Below are 22,152 nucleotides of genomic sequence, written 5' to 3'. Positions count from 1 at the left end.
TATATATAATAAGTCATCAAATAACTCTTCCATGGCCTATATCAGAATCATTGTGCTAATACATAAACTGTTGAAAGTGTCCATATAAAGGTATCATGTCCTAGTGAGCTGAACGACTTCCGGCCTGTCGCTCTGACGTCACATGTGATGAAGACCATGGAGCAGCTGCTGCTTCACCACCTGAGGCCACAGGTACGCCACACCCTCGACCCTCTGCAGTTCGCATACCAGGAGAAGGTGGGAGCGGAGGATGCCATCATCTATATGCTACACTGATCATTCTCCCACTTGGACAGAGGCAGTGGTGCTGTAAGAATTATGTTTCTAGATTTCTCTAGCGCCTTCAACACCATCCAACCTCTGCTCCTTAGGGACAAGCTGACAGAGATGGGAGTAGATTCATACCTATTGGCATGGATCGTGGACTATCTTACAAACAGACCTCAGTATGTGTGTCTCGGGAACTGCAGGTCTGGCATTGTGGTCAGCAACACAGGAGCACCGCAGAGGACTGTACTTTCTCCAGTCCTGTTCAGCCTATATACATCGGACTTCCAATACAACTCAGAGTCCTGCCACGTGCAAAAGTTCGCTGACAACACTGCTATCGTGGGCTGCATCAGGAGTGGGCAGGAGGAGGAGTATAGGAACCTCATCAAGGACTTTGTTAAATGGTGCGACTCAAACCACCTACACCTGAACACCAGCAAAACCAAGGAGATGGTGATGGATTTTAGGAGGCCCAGACCCCTCCTGGACCCCGTGATCATGAGAGGTGACTGTGTGCAGAGGGTACAGACCTATAAATATCTGGGAGTGCAGCTGGATGATAAATTGGACTGGACTGCCAATACTGATTCTCTGTGCAAGAAAGGACAGAGACGGCTATACTTCCTTAGAAGACTGGCGTCCTTCAACATCTGCAATAAGATGCTGCAGATGTTCTATCAGATGGTTGGGGCGAGTGCCCTCTTCTACGCAGTGGTGTGCTGGGGAGGCAGCATAAAGAAGAAGGACACCTCACGCCTGGACAAACTGGTGAGGAAGGCAGGCTCTATTGTAGGCATGGAGCTGGACAGTTTGACATCCGTGGCAGAGCAACGGGCGCTCAGCAGGCTCCTATCAATTATGGAGAATCCACTGCATCCACTAAACAGTGTCATCTCCAGACAAAGGAGCAGCTTCAGCGACAGACTGCTGTCACTGTCCTGCTCCACTGACAGACTGAGAAGATCGTTCCTCCCCCAAACTATGCGACTCTTCAATTCCACCCAGGGGGGGTAAACGTTAACATTATTCAAAGTTATTGTCTGTTTTTACCTACATTTTTATTACTGTTTAATTTAATATTGTTTATTTTGTATCAGTTTGCTGCTGCTGGAGTATGTGAATTTCCCCTTGGGATTAATAAAGTATCTATCTATCTATCTATATACAGATTTTGCAAAATTTTTGAGATCACTCCTGTAAAACTATATGGTAATGCTTTAGTTTATCTACTGCAAAAATGCTGTTTTTACTCATTTATTATTATGTAACAAGACCTTAATAAAGGCTTCTTTTGATCTTACTAACATTTACAAAGCATCAGTGAAGTGGGCATTCACTTTGTGCAGTGTGGCTTATTGACATGCTTATAAAATTAGGTGTGAGTATGAAGGATTTATAGGTCTTATTGTCCAACTATGCAGTATCAAGAGAAACTTGTCTTAGTTGAGCTATCTCAAACCATTCCAAAGTAAAGTTGTTTTAATATGCCATATTGAAGAGATGAATAAACACTTAATTATTAAGACTAAAAGATTATTTTGTTACTGTCTTGTTACGTAATAGTAAATGAGTAACAGTTTTGCAGTACCTAAAGTATTACCAACTATATTATAAATTCCGAGCTATGTGTCTGCTGTATAATTTGTTTTTCCCACTATGATATACTAAAAGATACATATTTTTGCATTTTAAGTCAAAAACTTGCTGCTCTAGTTTTATTTGGCTGGTGCTATTTTCTTCCCACATTTTCCCACACCAAAATACTTATTTTTGGTTAATGGGCAAGTCTTTATTAGCCCATTATGACAGAGTGTGGGTGTGTGGGTCACTCACAATATCTTATTTTTTTGTCTCACATGGTTGACATGCAAAAGACAGTTTGTAGATGGATGTAATAGAAATAGGAATAGATTATGTTTATCAGGAATGCGTTAAAATGGAGACTCTGAAGAATAACTACTAGATAATCACTTATATACATCTAGATAAAAATATAACTATTTAGATGACACTAAGTTTAATGGATTTGAGTGTTTACTTGTGCAGATATGTGGCAGATGTAATTTATTGTAGTTCATGTATTGGAAGCATTAGATATATTTATTATATATTGATGGTTCATAAACTGGAAAGTACGCTTTGAAAGAAATGGGTAGTCATAATAATAGTAACCGGAGAATGTAGAAAAGCACTTAAAAGGCTAGTAGGATAATGGATTACAAAGCACACTATGTTGTGTACAATTGTAGGAGTGGATTATTCTTAAACTGCAAAATGTACTTGTGAGGTGGAGTTTTGTTCTACATATTACACAACAAATATGATAATGCTAGAGAAAGCCCAGAAAGAAGCTATTAGATTTCTTTTAGATTATTTCAGGAATTTCAGGACCATACTGAGGAAAGATTGAAGAATTTTAACCGTTCTAAGCTTAAGCAAACAGAAATTAAGTAGAAACTTCATAAACTGTTTAAAACAATCAATGTGATTTTTATTACTTTAAAGTAAGTTTTTCAATGGGAACATACGGGCAAAGATGGAATATGGTTTAAGGTCAAAGTTTGTGGAAATGTTAGAAGGGATCTGCTTACGGGGAAGTGTGCATCTGGATCAATTCAAAGGCCAAGATGTGATCCAAACAGTATTTTTTAAGATAATCTTAAAGTAGCAGGGATTGGTACATCAAAGATTAGCAACCAAAAAAAGGGCAAAACAAAGCCTATAAAGCTTAAAACTAAATTTACTGTATAAATACTAAACTTATATACTAAACTATATATATATATATATATATATAAAATTATTAAAACATAATTTATTTATGCTTGAATAAATATTTTTGCCTCAATAATGTGTCATTTATATTTTTTCAAAAATACTTAGAGCATTTGATTTGCCTTTATAAGTTTGCTGTCAGCACCATGTGGCTGAGACCCTGTGATTTCTTACCAAAACATGTAGGCCATGTGGATACATGGAATAAAATGCTATAGTAAAATATATAATATAGAAACTCTTGGAACCATCTATTCTTAACACAACAATATTTCTGAAAATGTTAAGTGAATAAGAATTGATTAGCCATGTTGGGTTGAATGGCCTGTTTTCATCAAAATTTGTTTCATGCTCTTAAGTGTGAGTAAACATGCCCCATCCCAGGTTTGGTTTCTGTTTTTGCACTACGTGCTACCTGCAAATCTGGAAAAATAAGTTTCAGAAAATGGATTGAATGGTTAATTTTATAGCACATTTACTTATAAATGCTGTTATTAAAGCCTTTTAATTTTTCATAGAATTGACATTTAGTGAAATATCACAAAGAGTACCATGTCTAAAATCTGAAAATGAGAATCAAACAGAGTTAACAATGACATTTTAGATTTTAATCAGTAGGCTAGGTTCATGAAAATTTAAAATTATCCATTGGTCTAATCAAATAGATTCAGAAATGATAACTATTTTGTAGATATGGTAAAAATGTTAAGTGAGAAAAAAATAAAATATTGACTTTTTAGTATTTTGTTCCCTTATTATAATTAATAACATGTTCATAAATTTCAGACAAAGGTAGGCTACTCTTTGGAAGAAGGCTATACAAAATACATGTTGAGAATTGAATCATGCTAATGTGAAATAAAGAGCAAGAGACTAATAAGAAGAACCAGATCACTGCAACAAGACGAGACAACAGTCTGTGTGCTGAGAATTAAGAGAGCATGTAGTAGGTCTAGAGTGTAACAAAAGGTCAGCCATAGCAGACAGAGTTACAAGTGAAAAGGAACTGTTAGACAGGAATGTGTGGCAGGTGGAAATTCAAGGGTAGCAGTGAGTTATTAAAGGAAAAGAGGTCAACATCATCCATTGATTTATTGCAAAAAAAAAATCATAGCTGCTCAGATGGGATTTGCTTAAAATCTAAAAGTAAAAAAAGAAATGAACCCTTGTTCCACCTTAAGTTCTAAAATAAACTGCTCAAAAAATTAAAGGAACACTTTGAAAACACATCAGATCTCAATGGGAAAAAAATCATGCTGGATATCTATACTGATATGGACTGGGTAATGTGTTAGGAACGAAAGGATGCCACATCGTTTGATGGTAATGAAAATTATCAATGTACAGAGGGCTGAATTCAAAGACACCCTGAAAATCAAAGTGAAAAAATGATGAAGCAGGCTAGTCCATTTTGCCAAAATTTCATTTCAGCAACTCAAAATCGTACTCAGTAGTTTGTTTGGCCCCCACGTGCTTGTATGCATGCCTGACAACGTCGGGGCATGCTCCTAATGAGATGACAGATGGTGTCCTGGGAGATCTCCTCCCAGATCTGGACCAGAGCATCACTGAACTCCTGGACAGTCTGAGGTGCAGCCTGGCAGCGTCAGATGGACCAAAACATAATATCCCAGAGGTGTTCTATTGGATTTAAGTCAGGCAAGCGTGTGGGCCAGTCAATGGTATCAATTCCTTCATCCTCCAGGAACTGCCTGCATAATCTCACCACATGAGGGTGGTCATTGTCGTGCACCAGGAGGAACTCAGGACCCACTGCACCAGCATAGGGTCTGACAATGGGTCCAAGGATTTCATCCCGATACCTAATGGCAGTCAAGGTGCTGTTGTCTAGCCTGTAGAGGTCTGTGCATCCCTCAAAGGAGTATGCCTCCCCAGACCGTCACTGACCCACCACCAAAACCTGTCATGCTGAACGATGTTACAGGCAGCATAACGTTCTCCACGGCTTCTCCGGACTCTTCCAGGTCTGTCACATGTGCTCAGGGTGAACATGCTCTCATCTGTGAAAAGCACAGGGTGCCAGAGTTGGACCTGCCAATTCTGGTATTCTATGGCAAATGCCAATCAAGCTCCATGGTGCCAGGCAGTGAGCATAGGGACCACTAGAGGATGTCTTTTTCTGATTGTTTGGTCTTAGACATTCACACCAGAGGCCTGCTGGAGGTAATTTTGTAGGGCTCTGGCAGTGCACATCCTGTTCCTCCTTGCCCAAAGGAGCAGATACAGGTCCTGCTGATGGGTTAAGGACCTTCTACGGCCCTGTCCAGCTCTCCTAGAGTAACTGCCTGTCTCCTGGATTCTCCTCCATGCCCTTGAGTGTGCTGGGAGACACAGCAAACCTTCTGGCAATGGCACGTATTGATGTGCCATCCTAGAGTAGTTGGACTGCCTGTGCAACCTCTGTTGGGTCCAGGTATCGCCTCATGCTACCAGTAGTGACACTGGCCTTAGGCAAATGCAAAACTAGTGAAAAAACAGTCAGAAAAGATGAGGAGGGAAAAATATCAGTGACCTCCACCTGTTAAACCATTCCTGTTTTGGGGGTTGTCTCATTGTTGCCCCTCTAGTACACCTGTTGTTAATTTCATTAACACCCACGCAGCTGAAACTGATTAACAAGCCCCTCTGCTACTTAACTGACCAGATCAATATCTCAAAAGTTTCATTGACTTGATGCTATACTCTGATTAAAAAGTGTTCTTTTAATTTTTTGAGCAGTATATTTTTAAAAGTGCTAAGCGGTATAATTGTCAATGTTTTTTCTATAATATTAGCCAATGTTTTTCTTATGTTCTCTGACAAATTAAATTAATTTATTTTATTGACTGTGACCATTTATAAGAATCAGATCTCATAATAGTTACTAACATTGCACACATAATATTTACTAGTAAGCAGCATTCCCTCTCAGTTCTTATTTTTTCTCAGTAAATGGGTTTAATATTCTGTCAGACGCTGCTTTATGCCAAATGCGTGCTTAATTAGTTAATTGCTTAATTTGTGCAAAGAACACCAAATTTCTTTAAGAATGACCAGAATTTAAACATATTTTGCAAACTCTTTTTGGTTTATAATTCTTAAAACTAGCCTGTTTTCTTTGTATTGTTAAGAGTCCCAAATTACATTGCCCTGAAGGATATTCCATTAACAATAGTTTCTGAATGAGTATGAGGAGTTCGGCTATGAGGAAAGTAGAACCAGTTTTTGTGTGAAATAAAAGTAATCAAAATGTAGTCACAATGTTTCTTTACATCACAAAAGGGAATAGGAAATCAGGGCACTACAATTTTGTTCAATGATTTACCCCTTGGAATTGGGAATGGGACAAAACAATCCTACAGCCAATGTAGTACTTTTAGTTTTCTTTTATTTTAAGATTAATTTTGACCTTTGGCTGTGCATTCAGACAAGATCCTGCCTTACACCTGACACTGTAAACTGAAGGTCAAAGTGAATGCAAAACTAAAATTCAATTAATTACCTGCAAAAAATGTTTGGTTAGATGTAAATAAAGAGACAGCTTAATCTTTACCTGATATTGGGCATACAGTATCATTTTTAAGTCACAACATCAGGGTTGATTGATTTTTAACAAAAAGCAAAAAAGAAATTAAATTCATCAGAAACTGCTTTTAATTTGCTGTTATTTATTGAATGGCAGTGGCATTTATCTGTAGATAGATGTAACCTAAAAAACTGTTTCTACACACTGCCTTCAGTGCACTATGTAGCATGTGCATTAGACTCACATGGGCTCATGGTTAAATGATGGTGCAGTTAGAATCAGATTCCACCCTACATTTTTTATGTTAAGACATACACCTTGATGAAGGCCCGAGAGCTTGTTTGAGGGACATGTTCTGGTATGAGGTGGACTGATCTTTGTATCTCTCATCAAAGTCTACTGTCTTTGACCTTATTTTGTTTAAGGTTTCTGTGAGGTAAACCTCTGCTCCATCACTGAAACTGTCTATTTAATTAAGTGTTTCATCTATTCTTGATCAAGATAGGATTGTCTACCCTGGATATGAGAATGAGGGAGGGTGGCTGTGCCTTTGGACTGTAAGTACTGTAAATATACTTGCTTACTTTTTGGAATCTATACTGTGTTGTATTCTATTTTGTATTATCTTAAGGTTACCTTAAACTATGCAAACAGTATTATAATAAACAAAAAAATTACATTACATACATATTATGAGACATAGGTGGCAGTGTGGTGTGGTCGTTAGTATTTCTGCCTCACAGATTAAGGGGTGGGTTAAAGTCTAAACTCAGTCTGTGTGACATATTCTTTGAGTACTCTTTTTTATTATCAAATTTGAATTGAAATCTGAGTACTTTTGTCTTTCTCGCACACTCTACTCAAGATTTTCACATTACTGTGATTGTTTTTTTTTTTTTGTTTTTGTTCTTTATTTCACCTTATGCAATTTCTTGTATTAGGAATTTGTTAGTTTTCGCATACCCCTTGGGGTCAGAGTGCAGGGTCTGCCATTGTACAGCGTCCCTGGAGCAATTACAGGTTAAGGGTCTTGCCCAAGGGCCCAGAAGAGTAGGATCTCTTTTGGCAGTGACGGGGATGATTGGTGACTCTAATTAAGCACAATATTAGTAAATTTGAACTAGTGGATGGATGGTTTCCTCATTGATTCTGCTGTAGCGTACAATAAACTGACAGAGATTAAAAAATGTATAATTCTGATATTCGTATACAGACATGGACAAATTTGTTGATAGACTTACAACTCATTGAAAAAGTGCTCAATGCCTCCTGATTAAATGAAATGCAATTGTCCTATGTATTCCTGCATGCCTTTGATATGACTTTGAGTAAAGCATAGCAAGTGTGAAAAGAGATCAGGTATTGCTTTTTCTACAAAGATATTCTAAAATGGCATGAATACATTTGCTGGTACCCCTACAAAGGATCATAAATATTTGGATTTGTGTGATTTTTCAAACTAGCTGTTTCCATTAATAAGTATCACACATGGTTGAATGACTGATTGCATGATTGGAGACTATTTAAGCGGAAAAAAGTAGTCACTCTGCCGTTTGTTATCATTGCATGTTCCACACTGAACATGGACCACAGAAAGCAGAGGAGAGAGTTGTCTGAGGAGATCAGAAATAAAATTATAGACAAGCATGTTTAAAGGCAAATGCTAGAAGGTCATCTCCAAAGAGTTTAATGTTCCTGTGACAATAATTGCAAATATTATTAGGAAGTTTAAGGTCCATGTGACAGTAGCCAACCTCCCTGGATGTGGCCAAGACAGGAAAATTGACCCCAAATGGCAGAAGGATAAAGAGAATGGTAAACAAAAAGCCAAGGACATTTTCAAAGAGATACAAGCTACACTCCAAGGCCGAGGTCCATCAGTGCACTATACTATATGTCACTTTTTGAGAGACGGAGGGCTCAATGAAAGAAGACCCAGGAGGATTCCAGTGTTAAAAGAAAAACATAGAAAAGCCAGACTGAAATTTGCTAAATTGCATATTGACAAGCCAAAATACTTCTAAGGAGAATGTCCTTTTGACAGATGAGACAAAGCTGGTGCTTTTTGTCAAGTAATATTAGCTCTACATCCACAGACAAAAAAATAAGCTTTCAAAGAAAAGAACACCATACCTACTGTGAAACATGCAGGGGGCTCAGTTATGTTTTAGGGCTGCCTTGCTGCCTCTGGCATGGGGTGCCTTGAGTCTGTGCAGGAAACAATGAAATTTCAAGACTTTCAAGATATTCTGGAGTGAAACATACTGCCCAGTGTCAGAAAGCTCTGTCTCAGTCACAGCTCATGGATCCCCCAACAGGATAATGAGGCAAAACACACAGCTAAAAGCACCCAAGAAAGGCTAAGAACCAAACATTGGACTATTTTGAAGTGGCCTTCAATGACCCCTGTTATGAATCATATCAATCATCTATTGGAAAGAACTGGAACATACAGTCCAGAAATTGCCCCTTTCAAACCAATACATTTTTCTATGTCTGTATAATATAAAGTTATAACATTCCCTGATTGTGTCACACATGTGCGATTGGGAGGCAGCTAAAGGGTCTGAATAACAGTAATTCCATGCCAGACCAGGGGGCGGTAGAGGTGCACTGACTTTCTTTCTCAATCCCTTGCAGACCATCCATGGGAAATCCTGCACGGTTCCGGCACCTCTGATAATGTCACTTCTGGTTCTGGCACCTCTGATGACGTCACTTCCAGTTCTGGAGCTTCTGATGACATCACTTCCTGTCACGTAAAATAAAGCCACCATCTTTGACAACCTGCCTCAGTTCTGTTTGGACTCAAACCTGTAAACAACTACTAAGAATTACACATTTGCAGCCAGGGAATAATATATGGGTGGCTGCCCCAAACCTTTTTTTGATGTCTTTTGCTCGTTCTTGTGACAATTGTTAGTTCTTTTTATCAGTTTTATTGACCGTAGCACATTCATTCTAGCTTTTCTTGGTGTGGGGTTTAGTGTAAATTAATGATTACCAGCCGATGCTAAGTTACAATAAAAGGGAACAGAGTAAGTGCAAGGAAAAAAAGAGGAAAAAATAGATGGTGTTTGTGAAATGAAGAGAGGGTGGTCACTAAGATTGGAGAGATAATCAAGAGGAAGTTAACTTGTGCAGCAACCATCAGGCTGACTAGTTTGTGGAGAGCAGGATGAAGGACTTTGTGAGCTCCCTGAGGTGGATGTGCTCTAGTCAGCTGAGTAGATGAAATGCAGAGCTGGCAAGGTTGAGTGAGACCATGGGGATTAATAGAAGGGTGGGGTGCTCGACACAGCAGTATCCAGGGAAGTGCACAGCGCCATATAAGCTGTGGTGACCAATGAAAGTAGCAACTCCAGGAACTGCACATACTGATGGAGGTTGTAGTTCCAATCGACAGTGAGCGATGGAGATGGTAGATCATGAGGATGTATCCTGCTTCATTACGGGGATTCCCATGCAGAAACAGAAGGGCAGAAAGCAACAACCTTTTTGTGCCACTTTGTATTTTAACATTTATATGGATTTATTTGACTTCTGAAGACATTGATTTTATTTTAAGGCATGATTTTATGGATTATGTATTTATTGAGCTATGTATTTAATTATTGAGACACCCACTGTTGGAACCTATTAAGTGCATTTTATGTTATCTATCTTTTGAATAAACTAATAAAATTTGTTTGCTCTCTCACCCTGGCGCATCCTCACATTTACCAATGACATGGGTTCAAGAAGATGCCAAGGCTATAGTCAACATGGGCATCACAGAGACATCACGGGTATTTACATGGCGCAGTGTTTGAACCTGGAAAGCTGGACCCACGATAAAGCACTACACTACCATGGTGTCTATATATAAATGATTTCATTTCATCTTCCCTTCCACTTTTATTGGTGAGGGACACAGTGTACATAAATGGTAATATGTATTATTTAATGTAGGTTATGCTTCATGTTTACTGTCAAGAAACACTTCCAAAACAAGAATTGTCTGCTTTTGAGGGGTCTCAATTTTTTTGTACGAATTAAACTGGCAATATTTTTGCTATTTTACTAGCAGCCTCAATTGGAAGTGAGCCTGTTCATTAAAGTGCAAGCATGATCATAATCCATTGGTCAACTAATTTTAAACCACAATTTTCAATGTGTGAGCATTTTATTCTAAGAAATATGGCCAGTAGTACTACAAGTTTATAAACTTTCTTTACATAAATGCAGTACCTATAGCATCAGACAGGCACCAATTACAGGATGCTGATGTGTCCTAAATCAAAATAGTGAGTACACAATTATGCACCCTAACTGGATGTTTTGATTAAATAAGCAAAAAGTGAAGACATGTCTTTCTAGACTTGATTCTCCTAAAAATGGAAAACACAGCAATCATTTTTCCCAATTTCTTTATACTTGAGTCTTTGATGATTTTGTACATTAAAGAAATAGACACATGAGTTCATTGAACATACAATTTATTAAAAGAAACAAAACCTTGCATTTCTAATTACAATGTTTATCCATTTATAAATTTTATGAACCTGGTTCTAGCAGTACTCAGTTTCTGGTAATGCATCTTATACAACATATAAGACAATATTAGATGTGACATCAGCCCAATGCATTGCACACTCATAATTTTAGAGTCATCTTCTTTACAGTAGGTGTTACGTCAGGGTCCCCAGAGAATGCAACCATTATGGCAGGGAGAATTTCATCATTCCACACTTACAGAACAAAGAATTGTATCCAGGTTGCTGGAGTTATGCAGCAAAAATACAAACCAATTTTCCATGTAGTACATCCCTTTATAATTTTAAACACTTCTGTCAACTGACAAGATCAATTTCACAAAGGCAGACTTAAAGTCAAGATAAATGTAAAAATGGAGTGAGAGATTTGGAAAATTAGAGCACCAAGAGTTTATGAATTTCACTGTTATCTGTACATATGTTACTACTAAACTAAGCTTGTTATGGCACCACTGAGAGGCAGTTTGTTGGCTGGACCTGCAAATATGAATTTCACTATACAATATATATGTAACAGTGCTACTACTATTACTACTATCATGCTTGTACTTAGGATAAATAGATAGATAGAACTTTATTTGTCCCCTGAGGCAAATCTAGCTTTTTACAGAAGCTTGTTACATAAATAAATAAATACATAGATACATACATAAATAAAGTATAACATCCTAAAATGCCATGCTTGCTGTGTATTAGAGAAATTGCCTGCAAATTCCAAGGTTTATTGTTCTAAGGCTAAAGGAATTGTACATACATGTAACACAGATATTAAATAAAGTATCTGGGCTGACATAACAAAATTAGTTTTAGTTTTAACAGCTGTTATAATGACAGGATCTCATAATTTATGCCTACATTATAATTTAAGTAGAGACTCAGAATGGCACTAGAAACGAACAGTGATTAGAATGGAACATGTAGTAATTTGAATAAATTATAAACTGATATTAAATTGTCATGGAGAATTTTTGTTCTTGCTTCCATGCAATAAAATAAACTGTATGCAGTGGTCAGATTAAACAAAAGTAATGTCAGATATCAGAAATTACCTTTTTAACAGCTTTTAAGCCCTATCTTCATCTACTTTCTGAGATGGCTTTGCAGGATTGTAGGTTAAAGGAGTACATCTCAAACGCAAGGACTACCCCGACTCTGTATATTGTATATAAAGATGGTTTTATTAGTAGAGTAATAGATAAATAAGTGCCTCATCATGCAACCTAAATTCTGTAGTTTTGTGAATATGTGATACATTTCTGTGTCCTTAACCTTTATGTTTGGCCTTGAATGAAGGTATTTTACTTGTCTCACTAGTAAGTGTAAGATGGTTGAATAGACAAGAAATGAAATACAGACAATAATTCAAAAAGAATCAGTGAATAATTCTGAGGTAGCAGTATAAATGCTGATATGTATAATAGTTTAATCTCAGTTTCTGAACAAAACATGTAAACTAAGCACAAGTCCTTAAAGTATAATTCTTTTGCCTTTTATTGACTGTGCTTTTTACATTTTTATTTTAGTGCAAGTATTGTGAAAAGTTACCAACTACAAATACTACTCAAAAACAGAAACTACATTGAAATGTTGAAGCTTGTTTTTTCAGTAAAGAATGTCTTTTTTAAAAATTTCTTTGCTTTGCTATATTACAGCTACATTCCTGTACATTGACAATATATTAACTGCATAATAATTTAATTTCATCTTAGAAGCAACATGACATTATTGTTCAAGTACAATGGAAATCAAAATGTAAATAAAGCAATAGTTTACTATGTATTTTTGGAGTCCATGATTATTCACAGTCCAATAATGTTATTGTTAAAACATCTACCAAATAAATCCATACTTACATTTTTTCTAATAATAAAAAGAGTATGGATGTGGTGATAGCAATAATCACTAACAACTGCATATAATATAATAATATACAGTACATTTAACCACATTTTAATATAAAGCACAAGAGCTAAATTTCACAAAACATTCAGTAAAGTCAGATCGGTGTTAGCGAAAAACATTATATATATATATACTGTATCTCTAAAGTGCTTCTGACTGACTGCTGAATTAACTAAGGCATTTTGTAAAATTTGTGTCCAGTACATTGCCAAAGGAAAGATGAGATAATGACAATTAATACTTTTTATTTTGTTCTCAATAACAGTTTATACTGCATATAACAAGTTCATCTTTAGATATTTACTCTTTAGAATATGCGCCAAAGACTTTCAGTCTGTTTAGATATAAAAATGATATAGGTATGCTAAAAGATTTTACCGTTTATCTATATGTTAACTAATGTAAAGTAATGTTTCTTAAGTCTTACTCAAAAGAGCTTAACATACTTATGATTTTTATGTTGTTATATTCCTTAGTCTTCCCATGCTGAACTGACCTGACCACATGGCAGACTCCCTGAAGCTTGCTGTATTAAAAGATGTCTATTTTGGAGAACATTTGTAATGATGATCATGACTATTCTTTATTTATAGAGTATTTGCCTGGCACTTGTCACTTTAAATAGCTACTGTTGGGCTACTACTGTGTCTTATAACAGAGTGGAGTATGAAGTTGAATTAATTCTTTGCAGAATAACATTGTTGTCTAGATACTTAACACTACAGTGATCTTTGGTTAACCAGTTCAGATGATCCCAAAGCTACCTGTCTTAAAGTAGTTACATATTGACCAGCATCAAAGCAAAAAGCTTTGAACAGTTAAAGCATGGTAAGATTTTTTATACTAAATTTTAGTATGGAGCAAATTAGTGCAGACTTTCTTGGGACTGAAAGTAAAAGTAAAGTTTCACTTGGGTATTTTCCTGGCTCTGTTTCAAATGAAACGTCCTTGACATTTTCCCTGGCAATGGCCCTGTCACTAGTCACACTGCGTGGTTTTCCTCTGGGTGCTCTGGTTTCATCACACAGTCCAAAGACATGCAGGTTAGTGTGTTTTGAATCATATGTGTGAAATGAATGAATGTGTGATTGGATAAGAGTGTCCAGGAGTGAATGAGGGAATGTATCTGTATAAGTATGTGAGTTGTGTGGAGTGACTTATGGCCCGAAAAGCATTTAGATTAGATAGAACTTTATTTGTCCACAGGGGGAAATTTGGCTTTTTGCAGAAGCTCTTTAGATAGATAGATAGATAGATAGATAGATAGATAGATAGATAGATAGATAGATAGATAGATAGATAGATAGATAGATAGATAGATACTATATGGTCTAAACACACACCAGAATGACTAAAAAGGAAGAAAATTAAAATGAAAAAAGAAAACAAAAATTTCTGACTTGGCAGTCACACTCACAGTGAGTCATTACACAGGCGTATTGATGTTAGTATAAAGGAGCCCCAGTAGCGTTTCTCGACACACTTCTACTGAATAATTCATTGGCTAAAAGTACTCAGTGTTAATGTGTCAGAGAGTGGGTGCTCATAATGGCACTCAGTTTTGTTCTCTTCTTTGCTGCTACCTGTGATGACCCCTGCTTTACACCATAACTAAACAAGGTACACAGACATGTGTGTGTGTTTTTTAATATTTTTGGAAGATAGCTATGCTACCTGTTATATTTAATGAAAGTAAAATATGAAACAAATTAAATATGGAAACACTGGGGAAAGCGTGACTGGTTTAAAACTTACCAATGTAAGGAATGTCAATTTTTACAATAATAGTGAAAACCCATTATTTTAAAAATGCTTACTATAGGTAAGCTCTCCATTAAGAAGTATATTCACAAACATCTTTACTAAAACTGTTTCCAATTAAAACAGAGTTGTAATATTAAAGCACATATTTAACTAGTTAGGTACAGTGTTGTAACTACAAAGTGTACACATGGTATTTCATACCCATGAAAAGCAACATCTGGAAAACAATCAGTAACATAATGAAATCATTTGGATAACGTATTTGACAATAAAAGCCTAAGGGATGTAAAGAAGCTTCAGCACAGTGTAGATTGTCTGGAAAATCCAAGACCTCCAACTGAATATAACCTTTTCTAACATGAGCACACAGAATTACTTAATACTGCTCACAAGTCCACCCGTATGTGTTGATGATGGGTTGGTTCCTTTCAGGAAACTGATCAATATTTAGCTTAAGTTACTTGACTGTTTAAAACAAAGGGATTTACCCTGTGTGTCTTCTCTGGGTACAGAGCCTGTGGATTAGCAACTGGTTGTGGGTAGTTGTTAGGCACAGTGGCGAAGAAGGGGGGTATAGGAATACTCTTTGCCTACATAGTCCCCGATATCATTTTATATGGTAATACTTAATCCCTGATATAATTTTATATGGTAATACTTAATTTTTGAGAGTATAAATAGAGACTATAACGTCTGTTTAATTTTCTGCAATTCATTTCAGCTCTGTTACTAATTGGAAGCTAGTAACATTTTACATAACATAGATATGTCAGAAGGAAATCCTTTAGAAATTTTAAAGATACTTTTTAATTTTTGAAATTAATATTAAGCGATCATTTACCAATAAGTAGGCGTTTTCCACAAACTGAACTACCATATCTTAAGCATTCTGAAAGTATTTATGACACAAAAAGAACTACAATCTCTTCTTGAAAATTACCCTTAAGAACAATGTCAATATCATTCATTAAAATGTAGAACAGTTATTTGCCATTTTGTCTAGTTTATTTTTTTGAGTGATTTAACTTTAATTTGTAAACTTTGTAAAACTGTCTGTATGAAAAATAACACATTATTTGTAATTTCCTGAAAACTTAAAAGCAGCTGTTTGTGGTTTTATGAGCAGCCAGTTTCAGATGAAGTTACACAGATATTAAGAATGAATAACCAGCTATGGAAAAAACAAAGAGTGCTTTAAGTAAGCCAATACAATATATGCTTCACTAAATGAAGAAGAGTGGGAAATATAATCCAAAAGCAACAATTATTTGTTCTCTTTCCCCCATCAGTCAGTTTATTTTCTTATCTTCTAGGTCTTAAAATACCATCATACAGCCCCGAAATATCACTGATGTAGCCCATAGAGGGTTCAACAATCGCTAAATTCCCAGTGGATCATGGAAGAACATTCTTGTCACTAAAGAATTCCATTTGAATTTAACAGATTTCAGCTCTACTGCTACCAATGTCACATTCAAACACTTCTGTTTGGAGTGCATTTAAGGTCACATCTCTGGCACTGTAAAGCAGCCACTGTTCAAGAAGAATTTAGCACTATGAAACCTTTCAGCATTGTAAGCAGCTATCCACAAACAAATAAGCTAAAGAGATATTCAGTTTTTTAGTCTCATAAATAAATGGCCCATGTTTTATAAATGTCCTAAAAATGTAAATTGTACGCTCTAGATGATGTTCAGAAACATTTAATTCTGAGAGAACCTCAATCTGGTATGAAATAGTCACTATGAAATGTCTAAGCTGGCATAAGGAGTCACTACTGAATATGCTCCATATTAATGATGTTAAAGTATTCTCTGGTGAAAATTTGACTTACAGAGTTTTTGCTATGGTACAGCTTTACTATCTGAACCTAATTTTCAAGCTGGGCCAGCTGTTAAAATGTTCAAATATGAAATCTATATTGTTAAAATTCACAATAGCCTTACAAGCATCTAATTAATTTGGCTCCATCTGTCACGATATCCAATATAGAACATATTTGATAATGACAGCTGAAAGGCCAGCTGGCTCTATGTGTCCAGAAATTGTATTGTTCTCAAAATATACCAGCATTTTAAGGATATGTGTGTATATCTATCTATCTATATACACATATATAAAGAGAGCAGGAGAAAGAGTATAGCCTGCATTTTAGAAGATGAAGGACCTTCTGTTATAGAGAATAGCATCTTGTACTGTAGTTAACATAAATAGGAAGGCTTTTCAACATACATTACAAAATGATACAAAAGCATATTTTTAAAACATGTCCCTATATGATAACATAATAAACTTAAAAATGGAATGTATTAATAAGAATGAATTTTTTTGATAAAGGAATAATTAATTATAAAAAAACATGTCCTAATTTAAACATTTAAAATAATCTATTACATGTAGAAGTTTCTGCTGTTTGAAATAATAAAACATTTAAAGCATGACATATATAAATGCATATAATTAGCCTATATAAGCACATAAAAGTCAGGCAGCTACAGTACATTTTCAGATATGGACACAGAAATGCTGCAGATTGAACAGCACTATCAGATCATGAGGCAGAGGCTTTTCAATCTAGAGACTTTCAAGGCTTTTTTTTAAATATTATGCAGTGTATAAAAATAGACTGTTGATGCAAAATGATGGAATAGGCACTGTTTTCTGTACTCTAATAAATTACAGTTGCCTTTCATCTCTATTTTAATGAAAGGAACCAGCAAACTCATGAATTACCAAATATGATATTTAACAGACAAAACACCTAATGTTTGTCTGTTTTTAGTTTTAAAATGTACTGCCAAAATGAAACACTCTGTGTCTGTAAGGAAAAGGAAATCATACGCTTTATATGTATAGTTTTACTGTGTGTTTAGCTTCTGTATACCAATAATTAGCAACAAATCTTGAGTCATACTGTAGACTGAACTTATATTCGATCCTGTCCTTTTTAATCTCTGTTCAACTCTTCATTTTCTATACCTGCTGTAACCGATTCTGGGTTGAAGGTAGTCATATTCTATGTCAGCAGCATCGGACATAATGTAGGAATTAATGTTTATCACAGACTACACTTAATTCCCAGTGTTGTTAGGAAGAACTCTGGCTCTCCAAAACTCTGGACTGGATTAAGCAGGATTAATAAAGAAATGGGCCAATAAAAAAAATCTAGATTAAATATAGTAAGATTAGTGACTGTTGTAAAGTATCTTTGATATTTGCTTTTCAACAGTGACATTGCAGTAAAATGTACACTTTACTGCATGAAAAGATTTGTTATAGCCATTATATTCTCCTTCAAGAAGGCCATGAATTAATCTATAACACTTTTTGTTTGTTCTGTAGTTGCTACTGGAATTTACTAAATTCCATAAAATGTTTAATCTGGTGTAGATGAAACTCAATGGTCATGTATTGTGTTTTACAATAAAGTAAATGCTAGATCAAGTATAATTTAACAACAGTATTACATTAATGGGACATATGCTTTTCTTGTGAGATAATCTATTGCCAGCCAAAGATTTTGCAAAGTGTTTGAGAATATTCCTGTACCCATTTACTGTCGTTTTCATATTAAACTTTTACTTCTTGAATTACAACTGGTCTACACTCTGCAGAAGATTCTTAATATTACTTAATATATTACACAAAACTAATACTGCTATTATTTTTGATTTATAAAACGACACTTTAACATATTCATCAGCAATATTCAGACAATCATGTGAACTCAGTCAACAATGGTGAGCATCGTATAAATATTTATAGGAAAGCAAAATCAAGGAAAGAAAATAATTAGAAACAAATTTTAAGACATAGTAACATAACAAAAGATAAAATATTTTCTTTTACTTACAAAATAAATACTCTTTTCAAATTATTTACAAAAACCTATACTTTGTACATTCAACATTTACAATCGTCTGCTCAGATTTTTTATGTGCTGAAAACAGCTTTTTACACCTAGTTGAGTCCATTATTCATTTCGGTGAAACTTTCTTTATTGTGTTAGATGAATTGCTTCAGAAATTAGAAGGTGGCACATATTTAATTTAGTTCATTTATAATCTTTTGTGATTTATCCATTAACCTTTCATTTCTCTCTGACGCACAGAAATGCTTATGACCTTTAGAACCTGAATGTTTGCACTTTAGAGGATATTTAAATTAACTGCAAGCTATTCTCTTAATTGCACTTATATTTTGCTGTATATCAGCTAAAATAAAGTAAACAATTTCTGTTTACGGTCTTCATACATGTATTGTAATGGCCACTGTAGAAAATGTATGGCCAACAATTAATCATGTTACCTTTTATTTATCCTATCCCTTCCTTTTCCAACAAGGGGTTCTCGTCTCCTCATTGGGTAGCATACTGGCATCTCTGTGGTGTTAAAGTACTTTTTAGGGTGTGCTCAGAATACAATTAAAGGGACTGTATTTGAATTTGATTCATTTGTCATTACTATGCTTACCAGCTATACTTTAAATGTTGACCCTGTAAGGCATGTTTCTATGGACAGAGACAGTGTCCGAGATTAAGGAAAGGAGACAACATTCCTTGAGTTACTATGACACTGCTGATGGAAGACAACTTTGTGACATGTATGATCGATGAGGTCAGGACTTAGCTATGACACTGAACTATTTTGAGCATTTGATCATTGCACTGCTTAATGTTTACAGTTCTGCTTTTTGACAGACTTAAACTGGAAAATTTGTAATGCCTGGGTGTGCTTTGCTTTATCCATTTTTTGTTATTTCTGACAAGATTATCGGTATGTAGTGGAGTGTGTGTATATATAGTATATAAGTTGATAAATATTTAGTATGTCTTTATTTGTATAAAATATCAGATAAGGCATGTTTTATTTTATTAATAAGAATAACATGAATGTTATGATTACATAACCAACAAATGCCCCAGTCTTTAGAACTGACTGAGGATGTGACATCTATGGCGGGGGGACTGTATCATGTATCAAACTGGTTTGGCAAGGGTGAGTGTATTAGGACTTACATGAACCTATAAGCCATCCCTCATAGAAAGACCATAAACTGACTAAACACAGCAACTGGGGGATGAGTTGTACCTGAGCACTTTCATTGGTAAATGCTCCAGGAACTGACAGGTAAACTAATTCTGTTGGTTTGAAGTATGGCTGTTTATGATTGGCTATGAATTGAAAGCTATTCTGTACCATAACGCCCCATTTAGGGAATCCATTCCCGGACATTTTTCATTCCCGCATTCCCGGGAATGAAACTGCTGTAATTCCCAGGAAAACGGGAATGGCCAGGCTTGCATATATAGCATGTAAAAGTGTAAAAACTGATCAAGAAATAACAGAGTTATAGTTGAAAATAATTAAGGTGGCGCCATTGCTGCAGCTTGCACTTCATCAGACAACAGCTTTGAACAGCAACTTATTTCAATGCGTCAGTCTGTTGCATTATCTGTGCCAAGAAACTTGCCATCACAGAATGATGACAAGAAACTGGATGCATCAGTAAAAGCTGAAATGGCGGTGTTTCAGAGCAATGGCAAGCGCGGGCGTTGTTTAGAACAAGTGTATCAGTATCTGATGATTGTGCCGCCTACTTCAGTGGAGGCAGAGCGTGCTTTCTCAGCGGCTGGCGTACTTCTGCATGAAGGTTCGTTCTTGCCTGGACGACCACACACTGGACATGTTAATAATAATAATAATAATAAATCACATGTATATAGCGCTTTTCTCAGTACTCAAAGCGCTATCCAGACAGGGAGGAACTGGGAAGCGAACCCACAATCTTCCAGTCTCCTTACTGCAAAGCAGCACTACTACTGCGCCACCTGTGAGGGCGTTGTGCTTTCTACGCTCTTATTACCGCAACTAAAGATACATGTATTTATATGACAGCATGAACTGCTTGTAGATAAAGTTAGTCTTTTATTTGTGTCAACATATTGCAGTAGTTTTATTAAAAATAAGTGTCGGTCGTTCTAAAACCGTTCACATGTGAGATGCCCGTGCACTGTGTCATCCCCGAGAGCCTGGGATTCCCGGGAATGGATAAACCCATCCGAGAATGGATTCCCTAGCCCCATTGGCTCGTGGTTTGTGATAAGAATGGTATAAAGTTACTTACCTTGTCTTTATCTTTCTCTCACCATCTAGCCATGAAGTGAAAACTATGATAAAGACAACTCTATCTTGCCAGCCATATTGAGACAAACATGTGGCCTGTTTCAATACTCCATTCAAAGGTCATGTGGTAGCAAAGCAAGATAGACTGAAGATTAGCCAAGAGACGGCAATGGATGCAAGATGCATTGCTAATTATGCTGTAATAGTATGGTTTTCCAACATTTATATTGTACTCGGTTTCCTTAATATTTTTGGGTCATACTATCAATAACATATATTTAAATTTGTAACTTACAGTAAGCCCTGTCTGCTCCTTTACTCTGTCTAATTGCCTAAACTTACAGATGTAGAAGGGAAGGGAGGGGGAAGTGATAAAGAAACCTGACAACAGAGTAGTAACTGTATGGGATTTAACACTAGAATCCTTGAAGCCTACGAAAAAACTCGTAATCCCGACCCACCTTAAATTCCTTCGCACCTCTCCATCAGTGTCTTTTGTTTTGTAAATGTGTCGATCAGCACAAGCAGCAAATAGCCTGCTGTCCCACAACCCCCCATCTTGGGCAAAAAGTTCTCCCAGCTCAAGCCAAGGCTCCTTATCTGCATGTGAGGTACCTGGAGATGTATAGCGTAAATAATGCATTATATCGTTATTTGTAACATGTGCATTTCATATCTGGGTAAGTGTGGGATGAAAGGAAACGTGAGGCAAGAGATGCTGAGCACATACCAAAAGCAAAAACTTTTTCCATGTTATACTAATAATGATGAGAAGTGTATAATGTGTGAAGACTTTAGTCCAAATATCAAATAAACATGTGCGCTTTTATTGAAGAATATAACCAAAGTAAAAAAAAAAAAATTAAATTACATGTTGCTGCTTGTGCTGATCGACACATTTATAAAACAAGAGACGTTGATTGAGAGGTGCGAAGGAATTTAAGGTGGGCTGGGATTATGAGTTTTTTCGTAGGCTTCAGGGATTCTAGTGTTAATTGGAGTCAGAGGCAACACTATTTGCTTTGATTTTTTGTCAGCTGATCCATGGCAGGATTCTTTCCGAAAGTTACTGGCAACCATATACCTATGGGATGAATGTGCAAGCAGCGGAAATAACTAGAGGAACTTGTCTTTTATGTGCTTCTGCCCTTTAAGATAGTTGATTATCTTTCTATCCATCTCTCCTCCTCACTCTCGCTCCCACACACACATACCTTCTCTTCTGCTAAGTTTGTCAGGATAGCTGTGACTCACC

Source organism: Erpetoichthys calabaricus, chromosome 2 (genome assembly GCF_900747795.2).
Source record: "Erpetoichthys calabaricus chromosome 2, fErpCal1.3, whole genome shotgun sequence".
In the NCBI taxonomy this organism is placed as follows: domain Eukaryota; kingdom Metazoa; phylum Chordata; class Cladistia; order Polypteriformes; family Polypteridae; genus Erpetoichthys; species Erpetoichthys calabaricus.
This window is presented reverse-complemented; position numbering follows the sequence as displayed.